We start from the raw sequence: 17,200 nt of genomic DNA, 5'->3' as shown, positions 1-17,200 counted from the left end.
GAGAGGTCAGACCTGTCGGTAAATAGCAAAAACTCAGAAAAATGCTTTTAAAAGCATTTTTCAAAGTTGCATGTTGCACACACACATGTCCTTTGGACATGTGTGTGCGCAACACCTGTTCAAATGTGCATTTTAGGGGTGCTACAGGGCGTCCTTTGGACACCCCTGGCACCCTTCAAATCGCTATCTTATTTGCGAGTAGCAAATTGCTACTCGCAAATAAGGGATACTCCCCATTCATTCCTATGGGCCTCTTGGCCCATAGGAATGAATGGTGAGTTTTTACGAGTAGCAAATTGCTACTCGCAAATAAAGAACATGTAGGAATCGCTATTTAATTTGCAATTCCTACATGAATGCCGTTTTGCGTGTCCTCAATAGCGAGTCGCTATGATTCGCTATTAGGGCCACGCAAAACGGCCTGTACATGAATCAGGCTGTTAGTCTTTAATATTTTCCTCAGAAAAGTGCTCCTTCTCTTACCAGTACTGAGAGAAGGGGGTCCCAGCAAACAACAAGCAATATACAAATAGATTATTAACACAAAATAATCACACAATTAGTTCCCATGCATTGTTATTTAATCACAATGCAGATGTATCTTAATTTGACATTTCGTAGGCATGATACAGTTTTTTCAGTATTGATAAACAGAATCTATTATAAAAAATATATATAACATTACAAAAATAAATATATGAACTATTCTGTAAAATTACTTATAAGAACAGAGGGAGGATTATGAGGACAAACGTGGGACTATGAAAATAACAGTACTTGCAACAAGAGAGCAAGGAGAAAGAAACAAGGGAAAATATAACGAAAAAGGGCAGTATAAACAGACACTGCAATATAACGGGATAAAGGAAGTATGAATAAACTGGAAAATATGAATAGGTAAGGGAGAGTATGAAAAGAAAGATGGAAATCTGAGGAGAGAAGAAAGAGTATAAGATGAAAAAAAGAGAGTAAGAGGACAGAGGGGGTACTATAAGAAGAGACAGTGAGTATAAGGACAGAGAGAACAGTACCAGAAGAGAGCACAGAGAATTTGAGGAAAAATGGAGAATAAGGAAAAAAGGGGTGTTCAAGAACAGAGGATACAGTATGAGGAGAAAAGAAGGACTATAAACAGATGGAGGATTATGAAGAGTGAAAAGTGTATGACGAAAGAGGCGGAAGTATGACCAGAGAAACAAATATAATGAGAGAGGTCAGTATGAAAAGACGGAGAACATGAGGAAAATGCTGCAGGGTGTATGCAGGGAGTCAAGGAGGAGTAAGAGAAGAGAGCAAACAATATGAACAGATTCAAGAAGTATAAACAGAGAGGACAGAAAATGAAAATAGAAAAGAAATATGAAGAAAAAGTGGAAAATATGAACACAGAGAGAAGGAGTATAGGACAAAAGGAAATATAAGAAAACTCAGTAGTATGAGGAGACATGGAGAAGTAAGAGAAGAGAGAGGAGAATATGAAAACAGGGGGGAGTTTTAGAACAGGGGGAAAATGAGGAGAGACATATGACAATAAGAAAAGATGGCAATATTAGTAGAGAGTGCAAAGTATAAGAAAAGAGAAGAGAAATGTGAGTACAGAGAGAAGAGTATTAGAAAAAGAAAAGTATGAGAAAACAATAGGGAGTACCTGCAAAGAACAGCAACACTAAGAAGTAACAGACAATATAAGAACAGAAGCGTATATATGAAAAAAGAGGAAGGAATGTAACAAGACACAGAGACAAAAATGTGGGGAAAAGACAAATACAAATGAAGACTGACCATATAAGGAGAGAGGGAGTACTATGAGAAGACAGTAAGAACAATGACAACAGTGGTGAATATAAAGACAAGAGAGAATATAAAGAGGAGGACAAATATGCAAAAAGAGGAGCAAGTATGAAAAAAAAGTATAAAAAGAGAGCAGAGTATAAGAAAAAGAAGGTAGTATAATGAGAGAGGAAGGAGACTTGAGAGAGGAGGAAGTATGGCAAGAGAGTGTAGAAAATATGCAAAAAGGTGCAAATTCAGGGGCATATTATCAAGGACTGGTGTTAAAATGATCGCCGTTTTATCGGCAGGAAACTGCCGATTAAATGGCGATAATGGGCTTGATAATACGCCCTTGTTAATTCCCAGAGAAGCCCATGTTAACATCAGAACATGGGCTTCTCTGGGAATTAACAAGGGCGTATTATCAAGCCCATTATCGCCATTTTATCGGCAGCTTCCTGCCGATAAAACAGAGATAATTTTAACACCGGTCCTTGATAAAATGCCCCATAATTCCTTAATGTACACAGATACACAGTGTGATATTACCCAAAAAATTATAAGAACATGCATTTTACCAAAACACATTTACTACTGTAAAACGTTTAAAAAGGGGTGAATATAATTCCTTAATGTGCACACATGTACAGTGTGATATTAGACAAAAAAAATTAGACCATGCATTTTACCATTTACTACTGGAAAACGTTTAAGTGACTATACATATTCCATGTATATAATTATTACATTTCAGTGAACAACACTGACTTATTTTCCAAATACATATGCAATTTACTACATTATTTCTGCCACTATTACATCAAAAAAACAAACTCAATAAAACAACAAAGATGCACAAGGGGCTTGTAAATCGACCCAGACTATATACAGAGGGAGAGAAACAAAAAAGAGGACAGAACAGGGAGTATCAAGAAAAAAATAAATATGAAGAGAAAGGGAAGAAAATGAGGAGACAGAAGGAATAAGAGGAGAAACAGGAAAATATAAAGACAAAGAAGGGCAATATGACCACAGAGGACAATATAAGAAAAAGACAGTTGTACCGAGAGAGAGAAATAAGTAAGAGGAGAGAGAGGGGAGTATTGAAAGAGAGGCTAGAAATTGTGGAAAAATGGACAAATATAGGGCCATATTATCAAGAAAGGGTGCTGTGAGAAATTGGCCTGATATATGATGTTCACTAGTTCTAGTGATCACCTTGTATGAGTCCAGACAACCCTTATGGTGATTGGTTGTAAGTCAACCTTATAGACCAGCTATCCTAATGGTAGCATGGACAAAGCAGTCTTAGGCTAAACTCTTTTGGCATGTGAAGCCAGCTGTTTTACCACATATAACCCCTTGAATACAAGATGAAAATACACCACACAGGTTGTTATGAAAATAAACAATATATTTATTAATAACAAACACCTCTGAACTCTTTATGAGATCAGAGGGCTAAACGCATGACAATCTCTTAGGAAAAATACGATAAGTTGCACAAAATTACAATGGTGCCCTGGGGGCACGACAAACCATATACTAAGTAAATGGTATAAGGAAATCGATAGAAGAAATGGAGCTGTCCAGAGGCTGTAGGATCGCTGGGACTATACTATCCTAACCTTAGGTAAGTAATAGGAGGCCCACGGGACACGTGTGCAGAGTGTGAACTCACACGCGAGATGCGGAACAAAGTCAATGGACAGTACAGTTTACGAAAAAGGTAAGTACGGACAGTCTTTACTACTTAGGACTAAAACAACTGGAAATCTGGACACTAGGAGAGTTAATCTACCCTTTAGCACCGAAATGCTCTTGTTACCTCACCCACGGGCTGCAGGTGCATAGGTGTCAAAGTGTGTCGGGTTTCCGCGTCAAAATCTATGGAGCCTTGAAGAAAGATGCTGCAGGCGACCAAGTGGAAGATGTCCGGTGCGATCCACGGGTGGATCGAGGAAGAAGAGGACCTGAAAGCAGAGGGAACAGTGTTCAAAGTCACTAGCCAGTGACCGGTGTGGAACCAGGAGAGAACCGGATGCTGTTGTCGCGATCAGGTGAAGAGTGGACGCTTGTCTCTGGAGCCACGTGGACCAGGAGGTGTCTTCGACGAGCAGGATGGAGGCATGAGCTGTCCCACGCAGGTTCTCGCTGTCGGCAGTGTCGGATCCGGATTTGGAGTCAACAGGCCTTGGCAAAGGCAACCCATGTGGTGAGTGGAAACGGCGTTTGGAGTAGACCAGGAGGGTCCGGGATGCTCCTCTTTTGGAAGGGAGCAAGGGCCAGTCTGGAGCAACCAGACCAGCAGTGAAGATTTCAAGGATCGTCGTCTAGGAGGCCACTAGCCAGCCGGCAAGTGACCAGACAACGTGTCGAGCAGAAACCAAGCAAAAGGGCCCCATGCAGATCTCGTGGATGCTGGAGGGCTGGCCTTCGGTGCAGGAGCTGCTCGGGGCTGGGGATTCTCAATCCCCAAAGCACTTTCTCGAGGATGCCTCTGAAGTCGTGCTGGAAGTGAAGTGCAGTTTCTTCAAGATGGCCGGTCCCACGTGTCTCGTCGCACCCACGGATCTCAGCTGTGCTGCAGATGTAGGTTGAAGTCGGAGAGGTCTGGAAGTCCAGATCTCGTCGGGCTCTGAAGTCTGGTTCCGGCAGGAAGGACGACAAAGTGAACCGCTAGGACGCTTGATGGTGCCTGCAGTTGCAGGGTGGACACTCCTTGTCCACAAGGGAGATTCTTCAGTCTTCTGTGGAGCAGAACGTCGAAGTCCAGAGTTTCTTCTTGTAGAGTTGTTCAGGATAATCTAATCTGGAATGGGACCAGCTCCTACCTTTATCCTGCTAAAGTGGGCTGTACTAGTGACTAGGTCCCTCCCATGGGTGGGACCAGGAAGCGGGGGTGGTTACACCCCCTATAATTTGTCTGGTTTCACGCCAGAGCTGGGGCTGGAGTGCCCCAGCAACTGGTTTGAACCGGGGTATGCACAGGGACACCTTGTGTGCTCCAGGCACGTCTCATTCCTTTCAGCCCTCCTGACCTCAATACACAAAATCCTGGCCAGGTTTCAGTAAGAAAAGCGATGTCAGGGGAGGTGCTGTCGAGGAGGTCCCAGATTTTTGTGGTGTGTCTGTGGAGGGAGCGGACCTTGAGAAGGATGGAGGTGGGTCCTGGGTTTTGGCAATGTTGAAGGGGTGGCTGTAATTTCAGCAGGTTAAAGGACCATGGGTGGTGAGAACTTTCAGTTGTTATTCTTGCTCGCTTTGAGTACATGCAGAGCCGTTGAACTGTAGCACTGGTAGGTCAGGTGACCAGGGTCCTGTAGCCGGTTGTGATTGGGTAATAGACGGGTAAAGACAGGCTTGCCTTTGGCATGCCTTTGGCGCAAAAGCAGTGTGGCCACGCAGCAGCCTCCATGAAATAGAGGTCAGGGGAGGGGGGATAGCTAGGAGGCGGGAGTGGGAAATGCAGGAGTGGGAGGGACCACAGTGGCAGGAGCAGTGAGAAGAGGCAGAAGGGGTAGGACTCAGGAATAGGAAAGGAAAAACCCAGAGGAACAAGGGGTAAAACAGTCTACACTAAAAGACAAGCAAGACTGAATAAAATAAACTAAAGGCAAGAGTAGTACAGAGGCAAGCCACAGGGCCTTGAACCACAGTCTGTGTCTGTTGTGCTAGCCTGCTACCAGAGAAAGAGCACTGCCTGAGTGAGCTACAGAGCTGCACGCTGGGAGAGCAATACCATTGCACTCATGCAATCAACATGGTACTAGAAATTCACAAATCCAGAAAAAGACACTACCCAAGCAGCCATACAATCACCCAACCAGTATCCATGCATTCGTTCATCACCCAGACATGACATATGCATGAAGCAGACATCTGTTTTCTAGGTATGCCTGCTGGAAGCACCAGAACACACAGCTTCATTCCTGCTTGCCCTGTATAATGAGCAGAAAGTGATATATTTAGGATCATCTAGATACATTTATTCAGCATACAGACTGAAAGAGAGGTAGCCTAGTGCCTACACAAAACTTTACATGTGTCAACTCACCCGTAAAAGGCACTGACAGACTCATTGAGGTCTCAGGAAAGATGTTGACACTAATAATAGTGACATGACAGTAGATGCCATTTTCTTTTTGGTTAGGCCTGACACTGAATGTTCTGTCTCTCTAATGAAACTGGTAGAGGAATCTGAGGTTTAAAATGTGTTCCTAAATGTATTAACTACTATCCTGGTATACATAACTCTGCAAGGGTATACTGCAAATAGGATGTAGATAGCAATGTGTGAGCTTGAAACTGAATGGGCATTCTGTCAAGCTTGAATGTCTGACCTCTTCCATGTCGCACATGTAGAGCAAGCTGTGAGGTGCAGTTTATGATCCTAACTTGAAAACTAAGCAGTTTGTCACATCCCTGGACAATTATTGACATAGCTAATTCATCTTTCATTCTCAATACTAAATATCTTTTTTCTAAGCATCCCTCATGGAAGTACTTGGACCTACACCTTCATACTCTGCTACCTTGTATAAAAAAACACTAAATGTATAAACTGAAAGAGTATACCTACCTATGTATCCTCGCAAACAGTGTTTCAAGCATGTACACCTTCTGTGAGGTAGTTATTTAGAAATTGTGCATATCTATAATTAAAGGAGATATTGACAGTCTAATTAAAGCAATTACTAATTGATTGTTGGGAGTAATGTAATATGCACAATTTAAGATTATTAATTTATATAACATGAAATTTAAATTATTCTTTATTTTCAGATATATAGTTTACTTGAACCAAAAGACTTAAAGATGACAACAAAACAAAATAGAAGAGCACAAAAACAGTGCTACTTAAAGAACACTGAAAAGAAGGTATTGTAAGAGGGGCACAATATTGTAGATGAAAAGAAATCTACTGGTGAGAACTACGGAGTTTCTTAAAACAATATTAAGAAAAATAAAAACTGTGGAAAGTGCTGAAAAGACAAATAAAACTTTAACAAGTAACAAAAGAAAGGGGATTACTCAGAGAAGAACATTTTGTGGAAAAACAAGTCATCTAACAAGAAGACACAAACCGTATTAAGATATAAGAAGAAGAATGTTTAGAAGCAGAGTAATTCAAAATTTACTTGAGAAATTAAACCAGTTTCAGAGGATATCGGCAGCTTATAAGCAAAAGCAACAGATTAAAATTGTGGTAGATAAAGTTTTTTTGAGTTGAAACAAAAATTATCCTAATATTAAAGAGATTGAGAACACTGCAGTGGTGTTCATGAAGATAAGAAAAAGACTGGTTAAAAGAAGTACATTTTGTGAAACTTTCTTTAGTAATTGGGAACATGCTTCCAGCACTGTGCATTTCTTGAATGAAGCCTGTTATTTTCAGGAGAACACATTCTTACATGCAGTCGATGCTAGTGGTTGATTTTATGAGGTGAAAGATGGTTCTCCCATTCCAAAGGAGAAAATGGATCCTACAAATGGTTCTGTAGCAGATATTCAGTAAGTTTATGATGATGTACAAATTTGTTTATTTGGTTCTGGTAGGGAAAGTGAGGACTTGATGTCTGTAGGTGTAGTAGACCCTATCTTTGCAGGACGGACTAACATCCGTTTCAGATGCACCACCCCGCCCCTCTGGACGGACCACCACTGTGTCCACTTTACTTTCAACACCACCACCGCACCCAAGCCCGCCCCACGACCACCACAAAGAAACAGGAGCAGGGTCACAGAGGAACTCCTCATCACCACCCTCCTCTAAGACCCCCACAGTGCCACAACCAAAACCAACTCCGCAGCCACAGAATTTCACAGCTGGATCCCAACGGACCTGAAAAACTACCGGCCCATCTCTCTCCTCCCTTACGCGGCAAAGGTCACTGAGCGACTCATGAACGCCCAGCTGACCACCTTCTTCGAAGAGAACGCCATCCTAGATACCTCCCAATCTGGATTCTGCAGCAACCACAGCACTGAGACCACTCTCCTCGCTGCCACTGACATCATCTGCATGCTACTCAATACCGTGGCCCTCATCCTTCTAGACCTCTCTGCTGCCTTCAACACCTTTTCTCATCGCACACCGGCAGCCAGACTTAACAATGCAGGGATACAAGGAGCCACCCTCGACTGGATCTGATCCTTTCTCTCCAGCAGAACCCAGAGGATCAGACTCCCCCTTCCTCTCCAAACCCACCAATATCAACTGTGGGGTCCCCCAAGGCTCATCACTCAGCCCCACGCTCTTCAACATCTACATGGCCCCACTCGCCGCCATTGTCAGACAGTATGGGCTCAGCATTGTATCCTATGCCGACAACACCCTGCTAATCCTCTCACTCACAAAGAATCCCGAAGACACCAGACTCTGCTTCCAGGAAGGAATGAAGAACGTGGCAGCCTGGATGAAAGGCAGCGGGTTGAAGCTCAACTCATAGAAGACCAAGGTCCTCATCTTCAGAGCCTGCAACTCTGCCTGGGACAACACCTGGTGGCACTCCGCCCTCTGGAACACTCCCACCCCTACAGACCATGCACGTAACCTCAGCATCACCCTCGACTCCTCCCTCTCCATGAACTGCCAGGGCAACGCCGTTGCCTCCAACAACTTCAATTGCCTGCATATCCTCTGCAAGACCTTCAAATGGATCCTGCCGGCTGCAGAAAGACCATCACCCGCATGCTCATAACTAGCAGACTGGACTAAGGCAACTCCCTATATGCCGTAATCAACAGAGCTCTACTACACAGACACCAGACCATCCAGAACGACGCTGCCAGACTCATCTTTGGTACTCCACGTCACAAACATATGACCCAACACCTACGAGACCTCCACTGTCTCCCCATCGAGAAGAGGATCACCTTCAAACTTCTCACCCATGCCTACAAATCCCTCAACAACAGTGGACCCAAATACCTCAATGAGAGAGTGTCCTTCCACGTACCTAAGAGGAACATCCGCTCCGCTGACCTCACCCTGGCAGAGGTCCCCCTCATCTACAGAAACAGAACAGGTGGGAGATCCTTCTCCTCCATTGCAGCTAAGACCAGGAACAAGCTCCCCATGGACATCTGACGTTCCGCAACACTACACGCTTTCAGGAAGGACCTCAAGACCTGGCTCTTTGACTGATCCAGAGCTGCCCCCCCCCCCCCTCCCCTCAGCACCTTGAGACCCTCAAGGGTGAGCAGTACGCTCTATATACCCCAGATTGATTGATTGATTGATTGAGGAAGATTCGTATTGATGATTTTGCGGATAAAATTGCAATGTTTAACACTGTCTCCTCTGAAAGACCTAATTATGTTTGTGTTTGTTGTTGACGCACTGACTTCAAACATCAAACTGGGATTGTTGATTTATATTTAAAAAGTGAAAAAGAAAACAAAAATAAGTGGCTACAATTCGCTGTTTATTTATTTTTAGGCAAACAATTTGACTTGTCCACTGATCAAGTTATATTTAAATACTGTTACAACAAATTAGAAGCTAGCTAGACCAGTACATAACAACTTTGGGTTGGAATCCATCCTCAGGAACTGGCAGATGTAAGTGTATATAAGTCTATAATCTGTACACCCATTCCAGGCCATAGTTCGTATGGAGCCTAGGACAGGTAAGCTGGCTACAACATATTCACTAAAAGGTCTCAAAGGAAGAGTTGTGTGCTTACCTTTAGATTTTAAGAAAAATATTAAAACTGTTGTTGTAGACAGAGAGGAAAATCAGCCAGTAGTTATTCTACTAAATGGAGTACCAGCAAAGAGTAAAATATTCTAGCAAGAGTTTGTAGATATTACTAAACTTTGAAATGCAACATTATACCTGGTACAGAATATTTATGATATGATAAGAATCGTAGATGTTGATGAAACAGTAAGGTCAAATGGCCAAATTGAAAAAGTGGATTAACCCAGAAAAGAAGGGATGTATGAACATTATATCACATTCCCCCTCTATTCAAAAGAAACCATAGGAAACACTATTTAATTATTTCAAATTAAAAAGCAAAAGGAGCTCCCATAAGTATATGGGAAAAAGGTTTAGAAGCGTGTTGTTTTCCACAGCTGTTTCCCAGTGAGGAAGGTGGATGATTTGATGATCGGCCTGTAGGGATTCCAGCATCAAAGTACCGATCAACAATATTGTTCTCTGAAGATCTGCGATTTGACAGTGCATGCCATATATATTTCATCTTCTGTTTGAGCGTGATTTGTCTAGACTTTCATTCATTCATTCAAAAAACTTTATTTCGGCTATTACAGCCATAAAAGCACATTTAAATGTACAGCACAATAAAATCTCAAAAAAGGAAAATGCTAAATCATCAAGAACACTGGAATGTAGGCCTGTAGACATAGGAAAGCCACTATAAACAATGGGAAATAGAAAATCGTCATTATAGGGAAATCGAAGAAATAAAACATACATTAAAAATATAATTTACGCTGAAATATATATATTGTTTTCCAGTCCTGTAATAGAATCCCACTGTGACGGTCCACGCCCAGGGAGATTCCAAGAAGAATACACGCCCGTCCCGAAGCAGCGGCAGTTCCTGGCTTTTAACCACCGAGGCAGCATCATTGTAACCAGCACTCCAGCACTCCAGCGCACCGGCCCACCGGCCCACCGGCCCACTCCTCGCCGCACCCGCTCCGCGGGTGCCGCTTCGACGTGTGCAGCGGACACCACCACTGAGGGGCATTGTTTGTGGAGCTAAGGCGGCTGTGGGCGCGAGGCGACTGCGGGGCTGCAAGCGTGCGGGGACTTCATTTCCCAGAAGTCCCTGCAAGACCGACGGAGAGCTTCCGGTCCGCTCTCCCTGCTGGCCCGCCCCCCGCCCCTCCCGAGGCTTTTAAAAAGGTGCATTTTGAATCAACGTGTGGGACACTCACTTTTTTAGCGGCAGTTCCTGGCTTTTAACCACCGAGGCAGCATCATTGTAACCAGCACTCCAGCGCACCCGCCCACCGGCCCACCGGCCCACTCCTCGCCGCACCCGCTCCGCGGGTGCCGCTTCGACGTGTGCAGCGGACACCACCACTGAGGGGCATTGTTTGTGGAGCTAAGGCGGCTGTGGGCGCGAGGCGACTGCGGGGCTGCGAGCGTGCGGGGACTTCATTTCCCAGAAGTCCCTGCAAGACCGACGGAGAGCTTCCGGTCCGCTCTCCCTGCTGGCCCGCCCCCCGCCCCTCCCGAGGCTTTTAAAAAGGTGCATTTTGAATCAAGGTGTGGGACACTCACTTTTTTAGCGGCAGTTCCTGGCTTTTAACCACCGAGGCAGCATCATTGTAACCAGCACTCCAGCGCACCGGCCCACCGGCCCACTCCTCGCTGCACCCGCTCCGCGGGTGCCGCTTCGACGTGTGCAGCGGACACCACCACTGAGGGACATTGTTTGTGGAGCTAAGGCGGCTGTGGGCGCGAGGCGACTGCAGGGCTGCGAGCGTGCGGGGACTTCATTTCCCAGAAGTCCCTGCAAGACCGACGGAGAGCTTCCGGTCCGCTCTCCCTGCTGGCCCGCCCCCCACGCCCCCTATATTACAACCTCCGCCTCCCGCAGCGCGGGACGCAGCCCGGGCGAAGACTGGGCAAAGACTGGGCCGTATGAGGCCGTTCGAGGTCTGAGAGGACTGGACTGGCCTACCCTCTTTCGTCCTTTTTCCTTTATTGATTAAGTGGGGTTGATGTTGTAATCTCTCGCATTCCCTAGGAGGCCTTACCCGGGTCCTTGCCCTTGTTTAACTATGTCCACCAGGTTAACTCGTAGTAAGGCCGGTAAGGGAGGCATATCAATTAGTGGTCCAATGGATGATTTTATCACTCATACTAATCTTGCGATTGACGAGGAAATTTCCAAACTGCAGACTCGTGTCTCTCTTGAGTTGGCTGCCGCTAGAAGATTATCGGAGGTAATTGCAGTTTCCAAAAAATCTTCACTGGGGCATATAGCTACGGCTGTTACCCCGGAGCGACCTGCCAATCTCAGCTCTTTAGTCTTGCAGGCAGAAGTCCACCAGGCTCCGATTTTACAACTCCCCTTCTCAGCCCTAGGGCCAGCTGTTGATGCAGGTGACTCGATCCTGCCTGTGTTGTCTCCCATGAAGAATGTCAGTTTTAACTTTTCTACCCCGGTAATTCTAAAACCACTTACTGGCAAGCAGGATCCCAGCTCTAATTTCCCCGCCCCAGTAATTTTTAATTCATCTAGGACTAATACAACTCTGGGTAATTTACCCAAAAGGAAAAAGATCTCCTGGTATACTTATTACCGTAAGAAGGCAAGAGTTGCGGTGGCACAGAAACCGAAATTGCCCAGTGTACCACTACCCAATATAACAGAAGGGATTATCCCTAGGGATCAGCCATATCGAGAGGGGGTTTCTGAGGGGACAGATCCTGCTTCTACTACCACCACAGTACAGGAGGGGGGCTTACTTGTTGAGGGTCGGGAAGGGAAGGATGGGGAATTCATAGGTATAGTTTGGGAAACACTCAAGAAACTTCTTTCCCCCCTTGCTCTGAGACTCTCATGCATTGAAAACAGCTTGCTGGAGATGGAGAAAAGCATTATTGCTTTGGCCACTCTCGGCTTGAGAAGTTTAGAAAACCAGGGCTTCGGGGTAGAGGACCCAACTCCACAAGCATTACATCTTCCTCCCCCTGTACCATCACCTGAACGCCCGGTTCCCAAGCCGCGAACCCTGGGTGTGAACCAAATTCCTGCTATTTCTAAACCTGAGGTCCCCACCCGTCCTTTTCCCCGACCAACTCCAAAGCCTACTACAGGCCCTCCTGTCAAACCTCCCCCCAGTGAATCTCGTCAGCAATACTCTCAGGGCACTTCTGCTAAGAATAACTTTAGAGGGGGTTACATCGATCTTCCCCCAGAGGCCAATGATTATGTGGTTGTTCTGACGGGCGTTTCTCAGATTGAAAGCGGCCATTATGAGAACCACTGGTCTTTGAAGAACAAGACAATGCACTGGCTTAATGCGAACCGTCCAATCCCCAATGGTCGGAAGAGCAGAGTCCTGATGGTGCGTCGTGTCCCCTGGGTGGGTCCCACAAAGAAATCCGCGGTTGGGGATTGCATAGTGGTGACCTTCGAGGACCCACATACAGCACGTTACATTTGTTCTTGCCCCACCAGTGAAGGTTCTCGTGTTATACCCAGGCTTTTGCCTTTCTTCTATCCGCCACCTCCCAAAAAGTCACGGGAAGACGATTGGTCCCTGGTACAGCGCCACGCATGGAGGATCCATCCCTCCAATTACCAAGATCCTTTTGTGTGCTGGAATGGTCTATCTACCCAGAATAGGTTTGGTAGCCTTGAGGAGGTAGACTGACTTGCAAGGCAACCTACTGTTGATGTAGTGGCAACGGCTTCCCTACCCCAGATTGCAGGGTTTACTGATAGTCTCTCCGTAGTGTCTGATTATAGTCTCGGACATATGGAAAGTCATTCAGTTTTGACTTTAATATGTACCCATACAGTTGAGGATTGTTCTGGTGGAAAAATCAGTACTTCAACAGGGGCACTGATTACTGATGAAGAGATCAAAATAGATGACCCATACCGAGACAGAGTAGTTCCCCCTTTGGCACCAGTGTCGCCTACTGCCGAATGTGATTCTTCTGGTAGTGGCCCAATTCCACAGCTGTTTTTCCTGTCATGGAATATTGCAGGGGTAGGCAAAAATCAGAAAGATCCTGAATGGGCAGATTATGTCGATTCCAGTGATTTCTGCCTACTACAAGAAACCTGGGCATTGGATATCCCGCATAGGATGGGATATAAAACCTTCGGCATTGAGGCCATCCAGTCTGATAGGGGTAGGCCATCTGGGGGACTGATCATATGGCTTAAAATTACCCTAGCTATAAAGGTTGAACCCATAGATACAGGAACCCCTGATATTTTGGCTTTAAAAATTGCATCCGCAAAAGGGGGTGTATACTACATTGTTAATGTCTACAACAGACCTACAGGGCATTCCAAGGTCTCGCCCACTTTGGAAATCCTGGACTCTTTTTTTGTAAAGGGTGGTGGGCGAAGTCCCTCTGATATTGGGAGGTGACTTGAATTGCAATTTCGAACCGATACTCGGGATTACTGATGTTTTCCAAGATGAAGATCAAGCTTATAATATTCCTCAGCTCGAAACTTCTAACTATGTCCCGTGTACCACTTTGGCGGTCCAACTACTGAGGCTAACAGTTGACCATGGTCTTAGAGCGTGCAATGGTCGCTTTCCCTCAGACCTAACCAAACAACCAACCTTTGGGAAATCAAATAGCAGGCTAGATTTTATTTTTGTTTCATTAACTATTTGGCACTTCATGATTGATTTTAAAGTATCAACAAGGGCCGAGAGTGATCATTATCCTCTGGAACTTTATATTGACGTACACATGATTAGAGATATCCCCGCCCTTACATCAAGTGAGATAGCTACATATAATTAATAATAACAGACGTGCTCTAAAATGGTCGCATCTTTTAACTGAAGGTAAGACCTCAGCTGCAGTCTACTCACTGTTTGATAAGACTTTTGCACCTTTAGTAGGACAACCCTTGTTAACTGATAGTTGTGATCACTTTGTTGAGCTACACAAGGTTTTCTTTAATGAATTAAGAATTTATATGTCCAAAATGCCAAAGAAGAAACAGCAAAATGTACGAGTGGGATGCCATGGGAAAATCTGGTATGATCATTCATGTAAAATGGCCAAGAGGAAGCTCTTAATGCTATTAAAAACAAATCCCAAGATGATGTTAGACTCGCCAGGGATGAGTATAAGCATGTTCAAAAAAAAACATGGGAAGAGTTAATTTGGGCTGACATGTTGACTGCTGCAAAACAAAATGATAATGTTGGCTTCTGGAGGTTGGTTGCAAACGGGGGGCATGCAGGAAGACCTGTGAAGGACACGTTCATTGATGAAATGACATGGGTGACACATTTTACCAATTTGTATAAACAATATGACAGTGGTGATGAGGAGTTCCCATGTCCACTTCCACTACCTGTATGCCTTGATTTTACCCTGGACGAAACAAATAGGGCAATCAATGAATTAAAAAATAACAAAGCTCCCGGCCCAGATAAAATACCGGGTGACCTCTACAAACATGAATCTGAAGTCTGGGCCCCCTATATTAATCGTCTGTTTAATGCTCTGTCCGTAAGTTGCAAATTCCCTGATAGTTGGCGTGCAGCAGAAGTTGTCCCAATTTTCAAAAAGGGGAATAGATCCGTCCCTTCAAATTACAGACCTATTAGTTTAATGGACATTCTGCAAAAACTCTATGCCAAACATTTGCTATTTAGGATAAATGATTGGTTGGAGGAGTCAGCTATACTTTCCAAATTTCAGGCAGGCTTTAGGTCTAAGATCAGCACCATAGACCAGGTCTTCAGATTTTGTTGTCTGTACTGGAAGTATGTTCACATTAGGAAAGGTCATTTGTATGTAGCCTTCATTGACCTGAGAGCGGCATTTGACCTTGTTCCCCGCAACTTGCTCTGGAGATCTTTAAACAAAACCGGCCTGCCAGGAAGCCTCTTGGTCCACATAATTGAGCTACACGCTAGAAATCATGCAAACATCAGATGGGGTCCGAATGGCGAACTGACGCGTGACATCCCGATTAAGCGTGGTGTCCGACAGGGATGCGTCCTGGCCCCCACCCTGTTTTCTATTTTTGTCAACGATGTTCCTGATTATCTTAATGCTTGTAGCAATGATTCACCTCAGCTCAATGGAGAGAGAGTGCCTGCGTTGCTCTTCGCGGATGATACCATTTTAATATCCCAAACCAAGAAGGGCCTCCAGGCACTCTTAGACTCCTTTAGTAGCTACTGTGTGACCAGAGGGCTTGAAATAAACGTTGATAAAACCAAATGTATGGCTTTGAATCCTAGTAGGCCGGACAGAGGGAACCTGATCTTGAACGGGGAAACTCTAGGTACCGTGGAGAATTTTACCTACTTGGGGGTAGTACTTGACTCTAAGTTAACATGGAAGGCCCAAATCGAGAAAAGCAAGGTGTCATATGCTCATAATGCCAAACCAATAATCTGTAGATTGAATTCTAGTACAAGTAAAAGTGTAACACCTGTACTTGAACTCTTTAAATTTAAAATTCAATCTGCCGCCCTATATGGGGCTGAGATATGGGGACCTTGGGCCAGGGAGAGTTTTCAAGGCCTGGATAATAAATTTATGAGAACAATTGTAAGGGTCCCAACTAGTACACCACTAATTCCCCTTCAGCTCGATTTGAATTTTAAACGAACCAACCACCTAACTACTATAAGACCGTTAATGTTCTGGATAAGGATTTGGTCCACCCCAGAATTGATAGACTATAGGAATGGTCTCCGAGAAGTAATGAACTTAGATTCTTTTAATTCCCTTCGGTGGTTCGGGCATATTAAAAAATGGCTCGTAATTCTGGGCTTGCATTCGTTCTGGGAAAACCCAGAGAATTTACCCTCCTTTGCTAAACCCATGGTAAAAAGAGCCTACTGGTCCTTTATGAATAATAGGCATGCTCATGAAAGCAGAATTGGCACTCTAACCCAAAACTTTTTGTCCTTTAAAAATGAACCTTGTTTTGAATCCTTCTTGGACGAAATAGAGCCCCCTGTTGCTAAGACTCTCTTCTTGAAATTTAGGTATGGGAATCTCATGCTGAATTCCAATATAGAGTGTTGGTCAAAGAATAAGCCGGATTGTCTGAATAGTATAAGTGAGAGATGTCCTATGTGTTCAGACTTGTGCAAGGAGAATGAGGTCCACATGTTGTTTATATGCAAAGCGTATCTGAAAGCTCGGAAAAGATGGCTTAAACCCATGTGTGTACTTTTAGGAACCAGATCCTGTTTAACAGCATACAGGATCTTAAAAACTAATACTGCTCAGTCTATCGTATTCAGCATTAGTAGGTTCCTCTACTCTGTGTACATCGCCCGAAAGAAATTGGGACAGATGCTTTAAGTTGGACTAATTCTAAAGACTGAACTTTGCTGCTAAATGAATGATGTTTTAAATTGATTGGTGAAAATTAACTCCGCACTCTATTTTAGAACTTGTTGTTTTAAATGAATTGATGCATGTATACTGTTACGATTTTTTGTTCCATGTATGTACATACGTGTGTCTTTTATGGCCATTCGGCCGAAATAAAGAAATAAAAAAAATAAAAAATAAAAAATAAATATATATTATTTTTATAAAGCCCAGGATCAAAGTGCCGGCCAACTGGGAGGTATTTCTATCTCTCATATAGAATTAACTCCCAATACCTGACTTACAGATTTTACATACTAAATAATCAAAGCAAGTTACAGGAAGGAGCTTGTTGTTGCTTGAAATCAGGTCAGCTTTTTAGTAGGT

This window comes from Lissotriton helveticus, chromosome 3_1 (genome assembly GCF_964261635.1).
Source record: "Lissotriton helveticus chromosome 3_1, aLisHel1.1, whole genome shotgun sequence".
In the NCBI taxonomy this organism is placed as follows: Eukaryota; Metazoa; Chordata; class Amphibia; order Caudata; family Salamandridae; genus Lissotriton; species Lissotriton helveticus.
Note: the sequence above shows the minus strand (reverse complement) of the source record.